Here is a 20,021-nt window from a genome sequence, read left to right on the forward strand (position 1 = left end):
TAATCATAGGGCCAAACTGCCAGCCAAAGTTGTTTACATGTCCCCTAGATCCAGCTTTCACAAGCACACAAAAATCCCCCAACAAATCCTGACATAGAAAACTGTGTTTTCTTAGCAGAGGTGATCGTATAGTTTTGTAACCTCGTTACTATTATAAATGTAAATAATTCTCATGCTTTCTCACCTCTGGAGGGAGCTTCTTTCACAGTTATTCTCATTCTTTGGTAGCAGTTTAAATGAGGCCAGACTCAATCTCTTTTTGAAAATAAAAAACCTAGCAGAGTTAGGGGTCTTTATGTTTTCCATCACGCCAATCATTCTCTTCTCATTTGAGGAGACAGTATGAATACTGTAAGTATTCAGAAACATAGAAATACTGGGCCAGGTGCGGTGGCTCACACTTGTAATCCCAGCACTTTGGGAGGCCAAGGTGGGTGGATCACCTGAGGTCAGGAGTTCGAGACCAGCTTGACCAATATGGTGAAACCCTATCTTTACTAAAAATAGAAAAATTAGCCGGGCATGGTGGTGCCTGCCTGTAATCCCGCTACTCAGGTGGCTGAGGCCCGAGAATCACTTGAACCTGAGAGGCAGAGGTTGCAGTGAGCTGTGATTGCACCACTGCACTCCAGCCTGGGTGACAGAGTGAGACCCTGTCTCACAACAAACAAACAAAGAAACGAACAAACAAAAAACATAGTAGGTTTATTTTGAAAGTAATTTTCCCAGGACAAGAGTTTTACGTGACCTCCTTTTCAAAGTATACTTCCAATGAATTCACATTAATAGAAAACAGTACAGAGTAAGCTGATAATTATGAATAGTCAGCAAGTCTCCATTTTGCACAAATGGAAATGGAGAAAACAAGATTGATATTTTCCTAAATGTTTTCAATTTAACACTGCACCAAATCAGTCTTGGAATTCATTTTACAATGTGAAAGGATATTTCTCTCTCTGTTGCTTCAAGGAAGAGGGAACATTTTAATTTCCTTTGTAGACACGTTTTTGTTAATTTTTGACACTTGCTTTTTTATAGCCAGTCTCTGAAATGTCATTAGGTAGCATTAAATAGTAAATTCAAGCCTTTAGATCTCAATTTAACTGGCTGAAATGAAGAAAGAGATGGAAGGCTTTTATTTAATAGAGAACATGGCCAGGCATGATGGTTCATGCCTGTAATTCTAGTACTTTTGGAGGCCAAGATGGGAGGATTGCTTGAGCCCAAAAGTTCAGGACCAGCCTGGGCAACATGGCGAGATTCTATCTTTACAGAAATTAGCCTGGCATGGTGGCACATGCCTATGGTCCCAGATACTTGAGAGGCTGAGGCAGTGGGGATCGCTTGAGCCCAGGAGGTAGAGGCTGCAGTGAGCCAGTGAGCTATGATCGCACCCAGGCACCCCAACCTGGGTGACATAGAGATACCCTGTCTCAAAAAAAAAAAAAAAAAAGAACATATAGCAGGAATCTTCCATATTAATCTTCCACATTAGTAAATCTCTTCTTCATCTTTTTATTGATTTCCTTGAGATATGCAGAAATCTTATCTCAAAAATTACCTGAGTGTGATATATCTATGCCATGGACTACTGCTCAGCAACAAAAAGGAATGAACCACTGAAACATGCAACAGTGCAGATGAATTTCTAAAACATTGTGCTGAGGGAAAGATGTTAGGCACAAAGATCTATCCTGTATGATTCCATTTATATGAAACTCCAGGCTGGGTGCAGTGGCTCCTGCCTGTAATCCCAGCATTTGGGGAGGCCAACCTGGAGAACTGCTTGAAGCCAGGAGTTTGAGATCAGCCTGGGCAACAAAATGAGATACCTTCTCTACAATAAAATAAAATAGGCCAGGCGCAGTGGCTCATGCCTGTAACCCCAGCACTTTGGGAGGCTGAGGTGGGCAGATCACCTGAGGTCGGGAGTTCAAGACCAGCCTGACCAACATGGAGAAACCTCAAAATATACAAATTTTGTATTTTTAGTAGAGAAACTCTACTAAAAATACAAAATTAGCTGGGTGTGATGGCGCATGCCTGTAATCCCAGCTACTCAGGAGGCTGAGGCAGGAGAATCACTTGAACCCAGGAGGTGGAGGTTGCAGTGAGCCAAGATCATGCCATTGCACTCCAGCCTGGGCAACAGGAGCAAAACTCCTTCTCAAATAAACAAATAAATAATAAAATAAAAATAAATAAGAAATTCCAGACCTGGCGCAGTGGCTCACACCTGCAATCCCAGCACTTTGAGAGGCCAAGGTGGACAGATCACTTGAGTCCAGGAGTTCGGGACCAGCCTGGGCAACGTGGTGAAACTCCATCTCTCCAAAAAAGACAAAAAAATTAGCCGAGTGTGGTGGTGCATGCCTGTGGTCCCAGCTATTTGGGAGGCTGAGGTGGGAGGATCACCTGAGCCTGGGAGGCAGAGGTTGCAGTGAGCTGAGATCATGCCACTGCACTCCAGCCTGGGCGACAGAGTGAGACCAAAAGAAAGAAGGACATTTCAGAAATGGCAGAAGTCATATATAATAATAGCAGATAATAGTTGCCTGGAACTGGAGGTAAAGTAGGGGATTGACTACAAAGGGGCATAAGGAGACCTTTGGGGATGATAGAAATGTTTTATGGATTGCTTGTGGTGGTTAGTTACATGGGTCTATACATTGAACTATATATTTAATTGGTGAATTTTTCTATGTAAATTATACCTCAATAAATTTATTTAAAACTAAAAGGAATAGAAGAGATTTTAAAAATTCTAAGAAATTCAACTTCTATTTCTGGTAACATGGTGAAGTAGGTTTCAGGTTTGAACCTTCCCACTCAAAACAACTGAAATGCTGGATATAATAGAGAAAAATATCTCCTTGAATGCATGTATGAGTTAGGAAGAAAGTGAAGAATGTTCAGACAAGAAGCTGTGTAAAGGCAGAAAACCAGACAGACAGACCACTGAAGCAGCTTTCACTTCTAGAGGATTGCCAGACCAGGTGAACTGGAGCACTGGATTTTGAGACCCCTGGATCAAAGTCAGGGTCTTCCCAAAGTAGGGATTCTAAAATAGGACACCCCTAATAAAGCTAAGACCCTAAAGGACTACACCAATTGTATACATGTTAATTAGAAACAAACCTACCCTAACAATTTGAAGAGTCTTTTCTCCAAAGAAGACCTACAAATGGCCAATAAACACATGAAAGATGCTCAACATCGTTAGTCATTAAGGGATGTAAATCAAAGCCATAAGCTCTTCACCCCACTGGGATGGCTAAAATTAAAAAGATACAAACAAGTGTTGGTCAGGATGTAGCAGAATGAGAGCCTTCATACATTGCTGGTGGGAGTGTAAAATGGTGCAGCCACTTTAATAAATAGTTTGGCAGTTACAGGTTAAATGTTAAATACAGAGTTACTACCAGAGAGACCAAACATGTGATTAGAGGGTTGGAACTTTCAGCCCCACACACTGACATGGGGGAGGTGGGCAGAGGGACCGGAGATTGAGCTCTATAAAAAATCTTGAACAATGACATTTGATATGAGCTTCTGGGTTGGTGAACACATTTAGGTTCTGGGAGGCTGATGTCCCCAGAGAGGACATAAAAGCATTACTCACCCCTCCCCCACCATCTTGCTCTATGCATCTCTTCCATTTGGCTGTTCCTGAGTATCACTTATACTAAACCATCAATAGGAAGTAAAGTGCTTTCCTGAGTTCTGTGAGTCTTCTGGCGAACTATCAAACCTAAGGGCCAGGGGTCGTGGGTACGCCTGACTTTTGTAGCCAAGTCAATCCGAACTGTGGGTGTCCTGCGGATCCAGTATTTGTGACTGGCATCTGAAGTGGGGGCAGTATTGTGGGACTGAGCGCTTAACCTGTGGATTCTTCACTAACTCCAGGAGTTAGTGTCAGAGTTGAATTGAATCTTTGGGTGCCCAACCGGTGTGAGAGAACCAGAGGGTTGGAAAATTGGTGTTGAAAATGACCATGTATTTGGTGTTAGAGAGGAAACAACCCTTCACATATCAGTATAAAAATAAAGTGTTGGACATTGTTCTAGGAATCTTATACAGCTGTTAAAACTTAAAATGGCAGCTACATCCTGGTTGTGATAAGTGCATTTTTCTTTTGTAATTTTGAAGAATTAGACTTAAATGTGCTTAAGAGAATAGCAAACTTTACCGCCTCCTAAATTTATCCCAGCAACTAACCACTCCTTCCTCCCTCCCTCCCTCCCTCCTTTTACTTTCCTTCCTTCCTTCCTTCCTTCCTTCCTTCCTTCCTTCCTTCCTTCCTTCCTTCCTTCCTTCCTTCCTTCCTTCCTTCCTTCCTTCCTTCCTGCTTTTCTCTTGAAGGAAATAATATATACAGTGGTCCATTTCCAAGACAAAGTGCCTTGAATCAGCTTAGGTCAGCAAACTACAGAAGAAATAGGATATACTAGGCCCCTGCTTGGATAGCAACGCCTGCTTGTTGGCCTCCGTCCCCCACCCCTTCACCTAAACCAAAGAAGTTTTATTCTAAGATAAAAGTTTACTAGGTCACTTTGTCTGTTCTTATCAGCCTGTCCAGCTACTTAGGTCATTAAGTCAAACACTTAAAGAGCCCTTGAGCTAACTAGGATTGCAGTGCATTGTGGGCTGCAATAAAATGCAGCAAGACAACCCCCCCAAAAAAAAATCACCTAAAGCCCCTACTCAACAAGCATAGGCAAAGTCCGGGAAGATTGTGACCCCATAGCACTCAGCCTATGAGGAACCGGGGGAGGGAGCTGCGCACTAGGGGATAAATTGCTTGTTAAAACTGTACTGGTGGGAGGCTGAGGCAGGAGAATCACTTGAACCCAGGAGGCGGAAGTTGCAGTGAGCTGAGATCACGCCACTGTACTCCAGCCTGGGTGACAGAGTCTGGGTGACAAGAGTCTCCAAAAACAAACAAACAAACAAACAAACTGTACTGGGCGTGCCTGCCTATCAGACACCCAATCTTGCAAGACCATCGTTAAAAGTCTCACTTTTGCTGTTCTCCGAGTCTCTGAATCCATTCTTTGGGTTTGGAAGGGTGAGTTTGTTTTTCACAATCTGGTGGCCATACGGGGATCTCTGTGTCTGCATGGAGAGGAGAGACGCGCCCCACTTGATTTATGTGGCCCGCTCTGTCTGAATGTCCCGGCTCCCCACAGAAGCCACAGACAAACTGGAGACCATGATTCAGGAGGTAACAAAAGTGACACAGGAAGAAAAGCAGGCACCGCGGCAACAAGACAACCTCGTGCACGAGCCACGGTGGGAAAATGGGATTGTAAGTACTGTCTTGGTGTTGGGGCATTTTCAGAGGTCTCGGGGTGTGCAAGAAACCTCCAGTAAGGGGGGCTGAGTACACAGGAAAAGCTCAGACACAGAGACTAACTGCAAATGGGAAACAGGAATTCTAGGCCTAGGGAACAAAGGAAAGAGGGAACTAGAAACACCCCCTCTGACATTCTCCTAGTCCTTTGGGGAGAATGTGGCAGGTTTGAAAGGCCAATCCTCAAACCAGGGACAAGAAAAAGCAAAAGATGATAAAGTATTGCTGTTTTATCTGGCCCAAAGAGCCCATTCGTCAGCCTTGGGTCTTTTGGCCTAAGTTTGGCTGAGGTGCGGATTGGGTGTGCCAAGCTTTAATTCTGTATGTAAATGATGAAACCCCATCCTCACAAGAGGAGATGGGTTATGCTCTTTGTTGGATTAGTGAATAACCCCATGTTCCCCCTTAAAGAGAAAAAAAAGAGCATAGTAAAGAGCCCTCACCCAATGAAAAGCCCTGGGGTCCCCTAACACGCTTGCCCTCAGCCCCATACATCTCACAAAGTAGAGGACAGGGAGATCAGGGGCAACAGGAAGGCTGGAGGAAGAGGAATCTGGGGGTCATGAAGGAGCTAAACCCAGTGCTCCCTTAAATCCTTATCCAAACTTAAGGAAAGAATTAGAACAATGTAAGATGGACATTGAGAATTTCCCCATTTCTTCTAAACAGTAGATGTCTAGTGTGTACCGTCTTAGAGAATTCCTTGTGGGACAGGGAGAAGTTGGATTTGTGAGTGTGCCTCTAACAAGTACTGAGGTTACGAATTTTAAAAAGGAAATGAGGCCACTCTTGGAAGATCCTCTCAGTGTAGCAGAGCAGCTAGATCAATTTTTAGGACCCAATTTTTATACTTCAGCTGAGATGATGTCAATCATGAATATATTCTGTTTACTGGGGAAGAGAGGGGAATGATTAGAAGGGCAGCCGTGACCATTTGGGAGAGACAGCATCCTCCCAGGCAAGGAGTCCTGCTAGCTGAGTAGAAATTCCCAAAAGCAAATCCCAGATAGGATAACAATAACCCCAGAGATGGGGCCCAAATGCAGGACCTAAGGGAATGAATAGAGGGATTAAAAAGTCCACTCATAGAACACAAAATGTCTTGAAAGCATTCAAGATCCAACAAGAAAAAGAAGAGACTCCCTCTGCGTTTCTGCAGAGGCTCAGAGATCATAGGAGAAAATATTCAAGATTAGATCCAGAGGATCCAGTAGGGCAAGGCCTTTTAAAGGTTAATTTTGTGACTAAAAGCTGGCCTGATATTCCTAAGAAACTGCAAAAGATTGATGGATGGAATGAAAAACCGATTAAGGAATGACTGAGGGAAGCTCAGAAGGTTTTTGTAAGAAGAAAGGGAAATAAGGGAGGAGACCACCCCTCATATTGTCTTATGCCCAATTTCTGCCTCCAAAGAAAGAAGTAAAAACTAAAAGGCAAAAATGAAAGCCACAGGCAGACAGCCCAGCGCCACGCCCTGGGCCTGGTAGTTAAAGATCGACCCCTGACCTAACTGGTTATGTTACCTATAGATTCCAGACATTGTATGGAAGAGCATTGTAAAAATCCCTGTCCTGTTCTGTTTCGTTCTGATTACCGGTGCATGCGGCCCCCAGTCACGTACCCCCTGCTTGCTCAATCGATCACGACCCTCTCACGCAGATTCCCTTAGAGTTGTGAGTCCTTAAAAGGGACAGGAATTGTTCACTCAGGGAGCTTGGCTCTTGAGACAGGAGTCTTGCTGATGCTCCCAGCTGAATAAACTCCTTCCTTCTTTAACTTGGTGTCTGAGGAGTTTTGTCTGTGGCTCGTCCTGCTACAGAGAAAGAGAAAAAGTAAGAAAGAAAATCAGGAAGAGAAAGGGGAGCAACTGGCAAATATGGAGGGCCAGAGAGAGAGAGAGAGAGTTAAGCTGCTGACCCTGAAGGCAAGGGAGAGCTGGCCATGCAGCTGTGTGTGTGGGAGCCACTGGACTAAGCATCTGAGATAGGGTGGACAGTGTAAGACACTGTGCAAGTGCACTGGTGCCCAGAGAAAAAGGAGAGAGTCAGAGCTGTTCATCTTTGCAGACAGAAAGTGGGGAGCCAGGGCACAGCACGGCTCAGCTCGTGCCCAGAGAGAGAAAGAGGAAGAAACTGAGTATGAGGGAGAAAGGAAACGGGATGACAGAGAGAGAGATAGAAGAAGAAAAATGAGTAAGGGGCTGGGTGCGGTGGCTCACGCCTGTAATCCCAACACTTTGGGAGGCTGAGACGGGCAGATCACTAGGTCAGGAGATCGAGACCATCCTGGCTAACACGGTGAAACCCCGTCTCTACCAAAAATACAAAAAAATTAGCCAGGCACGGTGGCGGGCACCTGTTGTCCCAGCTACTCCTGAGGCTGAGGCAGGAGAATGGTGTGAACCCAGGAGGCAGAGCTTGCAGTGAGCTGAGATCGCGCCACTGCACTCCAGCCTGGGTGACACAGTGAGACTCCATCTAAAAAAAAAAAAAAGAAAGAAAAAAGAAAAATGAGTAAGAGAGAGAAAGACTGGAAAAGACAGAGATCAAAGAGAGACACGGAAGGTGAGACTGGGGAGAAAAATAATGTAAAAGGAAGAAAGAGTACAAGAAGAAGTGAGAGGATGCTGAGAAGTTGGCTGGGCTGGGGGAAGGTTCTAGAGGCTCAAGCAACAAGGAGGTGCAGGGAAAGGGCACAGTGCGGCCACTAAGGAGGGACAGAGCCCAGGAATTGAGCAGTGCAAGTGAGAAAGGGATGTGAAGGAGAGCTTAGCATCAGGCTGCTTGAGGAGTAATGGGTTGCCTACAACAAAGACCAGATGGCAGGCCAGGCATGGTGACTCACGCCTGTAATCCAAGCACTTTGGGAGGCCGAGGCCAGCAGATCACAAGATCAAGAGACCGAGACCATCTTGGCCAACGTGGTGAAACCTCATCTCTACTACAAATACAAAAATTAGCTGGGCGTGGTGGCACGTGCCTGTAGTCTCAGCTACTTGGGAGGCTGAGGCAGGAGAATCGCTTGAACCCGGGAGGCGGAGATTGCAGTGAGCCGAGATGTCACCACTGCACTCCACTCCAGCCTGGTGACAAAGCAAGCCTCCATGAAAAAAAAAAAAAAAAAAGAAAAAAACAGATGGCTGTTTGTCAGGAGGTGGTAGAGAGGATTCAGGTTATGGAAGGGTAAATGGATGAGATGACCATTAAGGTTTTGTTGTTGTTTTAACTGAGAGGCTGTAAGTCCACCAGGGGCAGCTGTCAGTAAGTCTGCAGAAGGGCTGGCGGGCTACATAAGGAAGATCAGAACTAGGGTTGTAAACTCAAAGGACTACAGGCCCAGCAAAAGATAAGAAGGAGGGCTGCAGGGCTGGGTGGGGACTGTGGCTAACTGAAGAGGGCACACCGTATTAAAGGGGCCGCAGTGCTTGGCTGTTCTTACAGTGCTGGCCCTGTGTTGCCAAATTGTCTGCTTTCTCAGAGGCCAGAATTCTGACTTTTAACGTGAAATATGATTTTTAAATGCTGGGGATCAGTTCAAAAAACTTAAAAACCCAATACAGGCGAGAAAGGATGCCAGTTTGCAATCCCTGAAGTAGAGAGAGCTCGTGCTGGGGAGAAATCCGCCAAGATGCTTTGAGGTAGGATGTATGGAAGTTCTGTTTCCAGCTGAGCGTGGTGGCTCACGCCTGTAATCCCAGCACTTTGGGAGGCCGAGGTGGGCGAATCACTTGAGGTCAGGAGACCAGCCTGGCCAACATGGTGAAACCCCGTCTCTACTAAAAATACAAAAATTAGCTGGACGGGGCGGCACGTGCCTGTAATCCCAGCTACTCGGGAGGCTGAGGCAGGAGAATCGCTTGAACCCAGGAGGCGGAGGTTGCAGTGAGTCGAGATCGCGCCACTGCACTCCAGCCTGGCAACAAAGCTAGACTCCGTCTCAAAAAAAAAAAAAAAAAAGAAAAAGAAAAAGAAAGAAAGAAAGAAAGAAAGAAAGAAAGAAAGAAAGAAAGAAAGAAGAAAGGAAGAAAGGAAGAAAGGAAGAAAGAAAGAAAGAAAGAAAGAAAGAAAGAAAGAAAGAAAGAAAGAAAGAAAGAAAGAAAGAAAGAAAGGAAGAAAGAAAGAAGAAAGAAAGAAAGAAAAAGAAAGAAGGAAAGTTCTGTTTCCCAGAGCCAGGCTGGACCAGGGGAGGATCCCTGCAGCTGAGGAGGAGAAAAAGCCTACTCCCAGAGCGGGACAAACCAGAGACCCTTTGCAGTTGCTGGGTCATCAGCAGGGGTGGCATCAAATAAAAACAGTGCAGCTCTCTGCCTGCCAGGGAGATGGATGGTGCCTTCGAAGCAAAGAAAGAGGAAGGGAGGCCAGAGCCAGGGATGCCTTTGCCAATGAGAGTGCCCGTCAGGGAAGGCGCCACAGGCTGGCAGCTCTTCAAACAAGCAGCTCTTGGCCCAGAGCCAGACCTAGCAGGGCCTGGCCAAAGGCACCCTGGGAGGCCAGCTGGTCAGGCCTTTGCCTCCCCAAGTTCCTCCTGGGGTCAATGTGCCTTGGGGAGGTGCCTAACCTAACTCCAGCCAGTTTTTCATGGAAAGGAGAGGAGAATAAGAAGCCATCAGACTATAACTGTTTAGCTATCATAGAATATCAAACTACAGTTAGATCAGACCTTAAAGAAACTCCACTACATGATGGAATAAGGCTGTTTGTGGATGGGTCATCCCGAGTGATAGATGGTAAAAGACACGACGGCTATGCTGTCATTAATGGAAACAAACAACCCTATGAGAAAAAGGTAGATTACCCAATAACTGGTCAACCCAAACCTGTGAATTACATGCTCTTAACCAGGCCCTAAAGCTCCTAGAAGGCCAAGAAGGCACTATATACTAATTTCAAATATGCCTATGGAGTAATACACACTTTTAAAAAAAATCTGGACAAAGCAGGGCCTAATAAATAGCACGGGGCGGGGGGAAGGAACTGGTACATGGGGAACTGGTCAAACAAGTTTTAAAAAGCCTCCTGCTTCCAGCAGAGATAGCCATAGTTGATGTAAGTGGCCATCAGGAAGGAAACACTATAGAAGCTGTAGGGAACGGGCTTGTGGATGAAGCTGCTAATCAAGCCTCCCTGGAGGAAGAAGTTAGACTGTTTAGCCCAATCCCAGATATCCCTAAGGTCGTATTAAGACCCCAATTTTCTAAAGAGGAGGAGGAAGAACTGGGCAGGATAGGAGCCACTCATACTGAGGATGGAAGGTGGGTGCTCCCTGATGGGAGAGAAATGATAAACAAACCCCTTATGAGACAACTAATGTCCATACTGCATAAGGGAAGTCACTGGGGTCCCCCGGTCATGTGTGATGCAATACTCAAAAATTACCGATGTATAGGGATTTATACCCTTGCTAAACAAGTGTGTGGGGGTTGTGTAACCTGCCAAAAAATAAACAAAAAGGTAGTTAGAAAACAGAGTACTGGAGGAAGACCTCCTGGATTAAGGCCATTACAAAGCATTCCTCTATTTAGGCAGAACTACTGACCTTCCTACTACGGAAACCAAAGACCAATTTTTAAGATTATAGCCTGTAATCCCAGCACTTTGGGAGGCTGAGGCGGGCAGATCATGAGGTCAGGAGATCAAGACCATCCTGGCTAACACGGTGAAACTCCATGTCTACTAAAAATAAAATAAAAAATTAGCCGGGCATGGTGGCAGGTGCCTGTAGTCCCAGCTACTCGGGAGGCTGAGGCAGGAGAATGGCGTGAATCCAGGAGGCAGAGCTTGCAGTGAGCCGAGATCACTGCACTGCACTCCAGCCTGGGCGACAGAGCGAGACTCTGTCTTAAAAAAAGAAAAGAAATTATATACTGACCATACCCTCCACCCTGTCATCCCTTAGGTTAAAAAGACTTCTAACTGAAACCCTGCCTCTTGAATTCACAGGTCACCACTTCCAGCCTGGTGACTTGGTGCTAATTAAGACTTGGAAAGAAGGCCGGGCGTGGTGGCTCACGCCTGTAATCCCAGCACTTTGGGAGGCCGAGGCGGGCGGATCACGAGGTCAGGAGATCGAGACCATCCTGGCTAACACGGTGAAACCCCGTCTCTACTAAAAATATAAAAAAAATTAGCCAGGCGAGGTGGCGGGCGCCTGTAGTCCCAGCTACGCAGGAGGCTGAGGAAGGAGAATGGCGTGAACCCCGGGGGGCGGAGCCTGCAGTGAGCCGAGATCGCACCACTGCACTCCAGCCTGGGTGAAAGAGCAAGACTCCGTCTCCAAAAAAAAAAAAAAAAAAAGACTTGGAAAGAAGACAATCTCTACCCAAGCTGGGAAGGTTCTATCAAGTGTTCCTGATCACTAAGACAGCTGTAGGAACAGCTGAACAGGGGTGGACACTCACACTCGGGTCAAGAGACTGGTAAAAGAAATCCCAGAAGGGAAAAAGGTGAATGGGAAGTGTATAGATCACCTAAGGAACCCTTAAAGCTAACTCTAAGGAAAACCTAAAAGGAAGCTATAAGCAGGCTCTGTCATTGGGGTGGATATGGTTAGGATAAATCCTAACACAAGGGATGAAAGAAGACCTAAGTATAGAATAGGGCCCAGTACTAAGGGTGGAAAGTAGGGAATATCCAAACTAATAGTCAACATAACCAAGACCTCCACCCTGCCCCAAACTATAAAATTTAATACCTGCCAAGTCTTACCTTGTGGGAATTTAGGGAGCCACAGACAGTTGTCACAAGCAGACAAAGATCTATGTCCTAAAACAGACCGTTATTGGGCCCTCTCAGAAAAGCCCTGTGCGAGCTGGAATCAGGTCTGGTGGACTCAATATCAAAGCTGGGTGAGTCGTTCTTCCAAAAACAAACCCTTATAGAATAAAATACATTTGTATAAGGGCCCTACGCCACCTAACTGTAGAAATTTAGAATGCAATCCTATATTAATTACCATAACCCAGTTACTCTAGACCAGGAACCTTGGAGGTAGGTATTATGAACAGATATCTCAGGAAGCAATCCTGTGGAACAGTTTGCTCTTAGGCTAGTCACCAACTCCACCCCGAGCCCACTCAGGATTACTATAACTCCTGGTCCCACTACCTCCTTTTTTTTTTTTTTTTTGAGACGGAGTCTCCCTCTGTCCCCCAGGCTGGAGTGCAGTGGCGCAATCTTGGCTCACTGCAAGCTCCGCCTCCCGGGTTCACACCATTCTCCTGCCTCAGCCTCCCGAGTAGCTGGGACTACAGGTGCCCGCCACCACACCTGGCTAATTTTTTTTTTTTTTTTTTTTGTATTTTTAGTAGAGATGGGGTTTCACAGTGTTAGCCAGGATGATTGATGTCCTGACCTCGCGATCCGCCCACCTCGGCCTCCAAAGGGCTGGGATTACAGTCGTGAGCCACCGCACCCGGCCTCCCACTACCTCCTTTAATCCACCAGACAATAACTCTAAGAGAATAAAAATAATTAAGGTAACTGACTTGAGGCAGACTTTAGAAATTGAGACTGAATATGGGGATGTAAATGCCTGTTGAATGGGTCAAATTTTTGGTACTAGCTCTTTTTTTTTTTCTTTTTGAGATGGAGTCTTGCTCTGTTGCCAGGCTGGAGTGCAGTGGCACGATCTCGGCTCACTGCAACCTCCACCTCCTGGGTTCAAGCAGTTCTCCTGCCTCAGCCTCCCGAGTAGCTGGGACTACTCAGCTACTCGCACGCCGCCACACCCGGTTAATTTTTTTTTTTTTTTTTTTTTAGTAGAGATGGGGTTTCACCATGTTGCCCAGGCTGGTCTCAAACTCCTGAATCAGGCAATCCACCTGCCTCAGCCTCCCAAAGTGCTAAGATTACAGGCGTGAGGCACCACACCCGGCCAGTACTAGCTCTTAATAAGACCAACTGTTACGCATGCTCTGCTGGGCAGCCTCAGGCACAGGTGGTTCCATTTCCCTAGGATGGGATACCAATCCCGACGGAATGTGTTGCATGTTGGCTTTATACCAGGACACGAATGCATGGGGAAATAAGACTTACAAAAGTCTATCATTGCTCTTTCCCGCCTTGCAGAGATCAGACCCTGGAGCAATCCCCTCGTTCTCCAAAGGGAATATGAACCACTCCTCTTGCCTCTCTAGGCAGGGGGCAGAGTTCAGTAAGCCCGTGAGAAAACTCTCAGCTTGTACCCACATCCTAAACGTTATTGGTGAGTCAAATAAAGGCAACTACTCAGCATTTCATATACCCCAGGCTGATGTCTGGTGGTACTATGGGAAGAGAAACCTCCCTAACCTGTTATCGTCCAATTGGACTAGAACTTGTGCTTTAGTTCAAGTGGCCATTCCCTTCACCCTGGCATTCCGTAAGATTCCCGAGAATCCACGTGGCCACTGAAGTTGGAGAGGTCTAACAAATTATTTTAATCCCAGCACTTATATTAACTCAATAGGAGTCCCTAGAGGAGTGCCTAATAAATTTAAAAACCAAAGGACACAAAAATAAATGTGAAAATGGGACCAATAGGAGTAAAAAGAAAAAGAGGAGGGAATTGAAAGAAATAATGCATACACTGGTCCATTTCCAAGACAAAGTGCCTTGAATTGGCTTAGGTCAGCAAACTACAGAAGATACAGGATATACTAGGCCCCTGCTTGGATAGCCAATGCCTGCTTGTCGGCCTCCCCACCCGCCTTAGTTGCCTTCACCTGAACCAAAGAAGTTTAGTCTAAGATAAAAATTTACTAGTCTGCAAAATAGCTTACTTTGTCTGTTTTTATCTGTCTGTCCGGCTACTTAGGTCATAAGTCAAACACTTAAAGAGCCCTTGAGCTAACTAGGATTGCAATGCATTGTGGGCTGCAATAAAATGCAGCGAGACAACCCTAAAAAAAAAAAAAACACCTAAAGCCGCTACCCAACAATCAATAGGCAACATCCAGGAAGACTGTGACCCCATAGTACTCAGCCTATGAGGAACTGGGAGAGGGACCTGTGCATGAGGGGATAAATTGCTCGTTGAAACTGTGCTGGGTGTACCTGCCTATCAGACACCCAATCTTGCAAGACTGTCATCAAAAGTCTCACTTTCACTGTTCTCTGGGTCTCTGAGTCCATTCTTTGGGTTTGGATGGGTGAGTTTGTTTCTCACACTTCTTCCTTTCTTCTTTCTTTCTATTGCCCAGGCCAGAGTGCAGTGGTATGATCATGGCTCACTGCAGCCTCAACCTCCTGGACTCAAGCAGTCCTCCCACCTCAGCCTCCTAAAGTGCTGAGATTATAGGCATGCACCACTGCACCTGACCTATTCTGGCAACTTTCTACTTCCCTTCCCTACATATGTGGAAACACAGCCAAATCATGTCATGGAATGAGTGATGAATTGATGACATTGGATTGTGTCTTCGTGATGATTAATAGGGGCAAATGTCCCCAATATTTTTGAGAGATTCCTCTATGTCTTTACTTTGGTTTTCTCCGTAATTTCCTATGATTGGCTTCTATCTCCACACTTGACTAAAATTGCTCTTGGTGAGGTCACAGAACACCCCTTTCTATCCAAATACTTCTACTCTCCCTAGAACTCTCCAAAGCACTTAGCACCTTACCTTTCCCTCCTCAAAAACTCCTCCCAGGCTTCCTCAAGTCTCTTTCCACTGCCCTGGGCCACTCCTTGATCTCTTGTCTAACCATCCCTCTTCCTTTTCCTGCCCTCTAGCTTTGGCCAACTGCAGTAGACATTTCTTTTTTGGGAGCTGGGGGCGGAGGCTGCTCAGGCCATGAGAATTTCCCACTTTAAGAATCTTATAGGCTGGGCGTGGTGGCTCACGCCTGTAATCCCAGCACTTTAGGAGACCGAGGAGTGTGGATCACCTGAGGTCAAGAGTTTGAGACCAGCCTGGCCCCCGTCTCTACTAAATATATAAAAACATTAGCTGCTCATAGTGGCGGGTGCCTGTAATCCCAGCTACTTCCAGGAGGCTGAGGCAGGAGAATCACTTGAACCCGGGAGGCGGAGGTTGCAGTGAGCCGAGATTGCGCCATTGCACTCCAGCCTGGGCAACAAGAGTGAAACTCTGTCTCAAAAAAAAAAAGAAAAGAAAAAAACAAAAAGAATCTTATATACGCCAGGCACGGTGGCTCACGCCTGTAATCCCAGCACTTTGGGAGACCAAGGTGGGTGGATCACTTAAGGCCAGGAGTTCAAGAACAGATGGGCCAACGTGGTGAAACCCCATCTCTACTAAAAATACAAAAAATTAGCCAGGTGGGGTAACACGCGCCTGTAATCCCAACTATTTAGGAGGCTGAGGCTGAGACATGAAAGTCACTTGAACCCAGGAGGCAGAGTTGGCAATGAGCCAAGATCACACCACTGCACTCCAGCCTGGGTGACAGATTGAGACTCTGTCTCAAAAACACAAACAAATAAAAAAGACTCCAAGATTCTTATATGAAGCAGATCCTACTTATCACTAGAGATGCTGAAAACACCAGATCTGTGCTTTCCCAGCCTCCTTTGCGGCCAGAGCTGGCACTGTCCTAGGCTGGGCCAATCAGAAGCAGCTATCCTAGCCTTTGACTCTGGAGTTACTGATGAAAATAAGCAGACTTAAGGGAAGGGCGTTCCTGGTGACAGCAACTTCCAATTTTCATGCAGCTGTAGCAGCAGTGCCAAGCTCAGGTCCCTGGCCTGATGGTGTCAGTGATATGAGACGTGGCATATAGTGGACAGCAGAATCTTCACCAAACACTGTCTTTTGGAGTGGTTTTGGCTATGGTTATATCTGTTTAAGCTCTGAGCCTGGTTCTCCAGGTTTCCCAGTGTTTCTGTGAACTGCTCAGTAGCTTAAATTATTCAGAATCTATTTCCTTTGCTTGCAATTGAGAACTGGCAAATACAGCATTTCAGAAAGCTGTCCTCAGTTCTCCTCCCTTATACCAACTAAAATCACACCAATCTCTATATTTTCTAAACTTCTATTGCACTGTTAAAGAATCCATGCAAGTTAGTGCATTATCATTTACTATCTCATACTTTTTCATTTTCATATGTTTATTTATAGTCTCTGTTATATCTGTAAATGATGTCTCTCCAACAATACCATGAATCATGAAAGAAATTAAAATGTCATATCGGGCTGGGTGCGGTGGCTCACGCCTGAAATACCAGCATTTTGGGAGGCCAAGGCGGGCAGATCACTTGAGGTCAGAAGTTCGAGACCACCCTGGACAACATGGTGAAACCCTGTCTCTACTAAAAATACAAAAAATGAGCTGGGCCTGGTGGCGGGCACCTGTAATTCCAGCTGCTTGGGAGGCTGAGGCAGAAGAATCACTTGAACCCAGGAGGCAGAGGTTGCAGTGAGCCGAGATAGTGCCACTGCACTCCAGCCTGGGCAACAGAGGGCAACTCTGTCTCAAAAAAGAAAAATATCATATCAAATATATGTTTAAAATCATGAGAAACTCAAGGCATACTTTTAAAAAACCCCAAAAAGATGCTTTTTGGTATCACAGTATTTAATATTTATTTTTTCCTTCATCAATTTTTTCAATATTTTGATGTCTACTGAGTGCCAAGTACTGCAAAATTGATGAGGAGAGAGATGAATAAGACATGTCTCTGATTTTTCAGGAACTTCGCTCTGGTGGAGGAGACAAACATGGACACATTGTGATAGTTCCAGGAGTGGCTACTTGGAGGTGGTATCAAAGTGCTGTGGGAATCCACTGGGGATTGCTAGGTATGTCACTGTCAAGGGGAGGGAGCTGAGTTTCAGCTTGATCCTTCAAGACAGGCACTCAAGTGTGGAAAGGGCATGGGCCATGGGCATGTTTCCATAGGACCAGAGATAGACCTAGGTTCAAATCCTGACTCAAACTACTTATTAGCTTTATGATAATGAGAAAGTTACTTACACTCTCTGAGCTTCAGTTTCCTTATCTGTGAAATGGAGATGATAACATTTACATATATTGCTGGTTTATTGTGAATATTTTAAAAGACAATAATTGTATTAGTCCATTTTTTGCTGCTGTGAATACATACACAAGACTGGGTAATTTATAAAGGAAAGAGGTTTAATTGACTCAATTCAGCATGGCTGGGGAGGCCTCAGGAAACTTACAATCATGGCAGAAGGGGAAGCAAACATGTCCTTCTTCACAGGGCAGCAAGGAGAAGAAGAATGAGTGAAAGGGGAAAAGCCCCTTGTAAAACCATCAGATCTCGTGAGAACTCACTATCATGAGAACAGCATGGAGGTAACCACCCCCATGATTCAATTACCTCCCACTGGGTCCCTCCCACAATACGTGGGGATTATGGAAACTATAAGATGAGATTTGGGTGGGATACAGCCAAACCATATCAATAATATATAAAGAATCAAGCCCTCCATAAATAGCTATTAGTAGTACTATTATTGTTCCAGGTCCCATCCTCCAGGAAACCTTTCTTGATTGCTCTCGATGATCTCTCTCTTCTGAATTCCAGGAAAAGCCTTTGTGCTGATTGCTTGGCTTTATTATACACTGCTTGGTACTATTGATAGTGTGAGTTTGAATCTCAGTGCATAAACTTATACATGCCCAAAATACCTAATTTCTTCATATTCTAGAAATCAAATTAACTTCAACCTTTAGTCTCTATCCCACCAAAATGGCTGTCAGTTCAACTTAGGGGGACTTCCCTGAATTGTGCCAACGTTCTGCGACTCCTGCAGTGATATGGCATTAGAGGAGCCTCCTAGTCTACTGTCCATCCAGGTTACCACTTAATGCCCCAGCCCTCATCACCTTGATTCGTGGCTCTGCTTCATAGCCTTCCATGCCTAGGGAATCTTTGAGGCTGGGAGAATAAGGTTAAGGATGCAGCATCTCTGGGGTCTGACATGGCCATTCACCCTGGAGTCCAGCCACATCACTGGTGTTTTTTCATCTGAAAAATGGTATAATAATAATAGTAAGAGCTATTAAGCAACTAATATATTCCAGGCAGTTTGCTAGATCTTTTGCATACCTTATCTCATTTAATCTTCCTACCCACTCTGTGAAAGAGACTCTATTATTACTTTCAGGAACTTTGCTCTGGTGGAGGAGACAAACATGGACACATTGTGATAGTACCAGGAGCTGGCCACTTGGAGGTGGGATCTATTATTAACCACATCTAGGACTCTTCAAGCTCAAAAACTTCCCCAAGATCACATAGTTACACAGTAGCAGAGGCAAGATTTTAATCCTTGTCTCCAAAGTTTGGTTGGTTAACCACCATGCTCTATACCCAGTTTGCAGGGTAGTTCTAAAGATTAGAGCTAATATGTGAAAGTGACAAGAACAGTATTAGACACATAATAGGCACTCAGTTAGGTACAGATATTGTTGTTATTTTTCAAAAGTGATATTTCTAGCTGCTGCTTTGAGCTTGCCCAGTTTCCCACTACAGGGCTGTTGGGAGAATAGGTGGGAACAAGGAAGCTTTTTATAGGTTGGCCCAGTTTCCCCTATTAATGAGTCCATTTATTCATTCATTCAACAAATAATTTATTGAGTAATTACCATGCGTCAAGCACTGTTCTATGCACTAGGAAAATGACAATGAGCAAAAATAATAAAATCCCTGCTCTCATGGAACTTATAGCCTAGAGGAGGAGGGGACAGACAATAAACAAATAAAAAGTAGATAGATGATGTCTCAAATGGTAATATGCATTTTGAAAAAATTAATTTGGCAAGGGGTTAGAGAGTGATAGATGCAGATATACATCTATTTATATAAGGTGGACAGGGAAGACCTCTCTGATAAAGTGAGGTTTGGGCAGAGACCTGAAGGAAGTGAGGAATTGAACCATGCAGATATCTGGGGATGTGGGTGACAGGCAGAGAGAAAGATTCTGAGGTGGCGCAGATCTTTGGTATGTTTGAAGAGCAGTGGAAGCCTAGGGAATGAGTATAAACAGAAAAAAGGTGGGTTGGCGTCTTAGATCAGAATCCCTAGAAGCAGAACTGAGATAGGGATTCGAGTGTATGTCATCTTTGAGGGAGTGCTGTCAGGAGAAAACGAGTGAGGGAAACAGAATAGGACAGGAGAAAGAGCTAGGCAAAGATATGGTCTTCAGTTTGATCCTGTGAGAACTCTGGAGCATGAATTATTCCACAAAGCTGGTTCTACCAAGGCAAAGAATTGGCCTTTTTTACTTGACCTCGTTTAGTTATTAGTCATTAGTCAATGACAGGTCTACAGGGCAGTGGAGAGCAGTAGTTATCTCTCAGGCAAGGCAGATCCACTTTGTGGGGATCAATTCTCCAGAGGAGAAGGAAGTGATGAGCCATTAGTAGCCAACACTCACAGGAGCTGAGGAATGGGTGCAACTAGCCCTGTAAAGGAGATCTAAGTAGGACAACAGCATCCATTACGGATGGGAAATGAACCCTAAGAGGCTCTAACACTTTGAGGTTGAGAGGATAAAGAGAAAGAAAACTGAGAAGCAACCAATGAGGTAGGAAGAGGACCAAGAACATGTGGTATCCAGAAAGTCAAGAAATAAAATTATATCAAGAATGATGGAGCATTGAAGAAAGAGAAGGGGAAGGGAACAATCAACTGAGTCATATATCACTCTGTTAGCCAGCCTCCAAGATGGCCCCCCAATGACTCTTGCTTCATGGTA

The sequence above is a fragment of the Hylobates moloch genome, unplaced genomic scaffold (genome assembly GCF_009828535.3).
Source record: "Hylobates moloch isolate HMO894 unplaced genomic scaffold, HMol_V3 SCAFFOLD_20, whole genome shotgun sequence".
NCBI lineage: Eukaryota > Metazoa > Chordata > Mammalia > Primates > Hylobatidae > Hylobates > Hylobates moloch.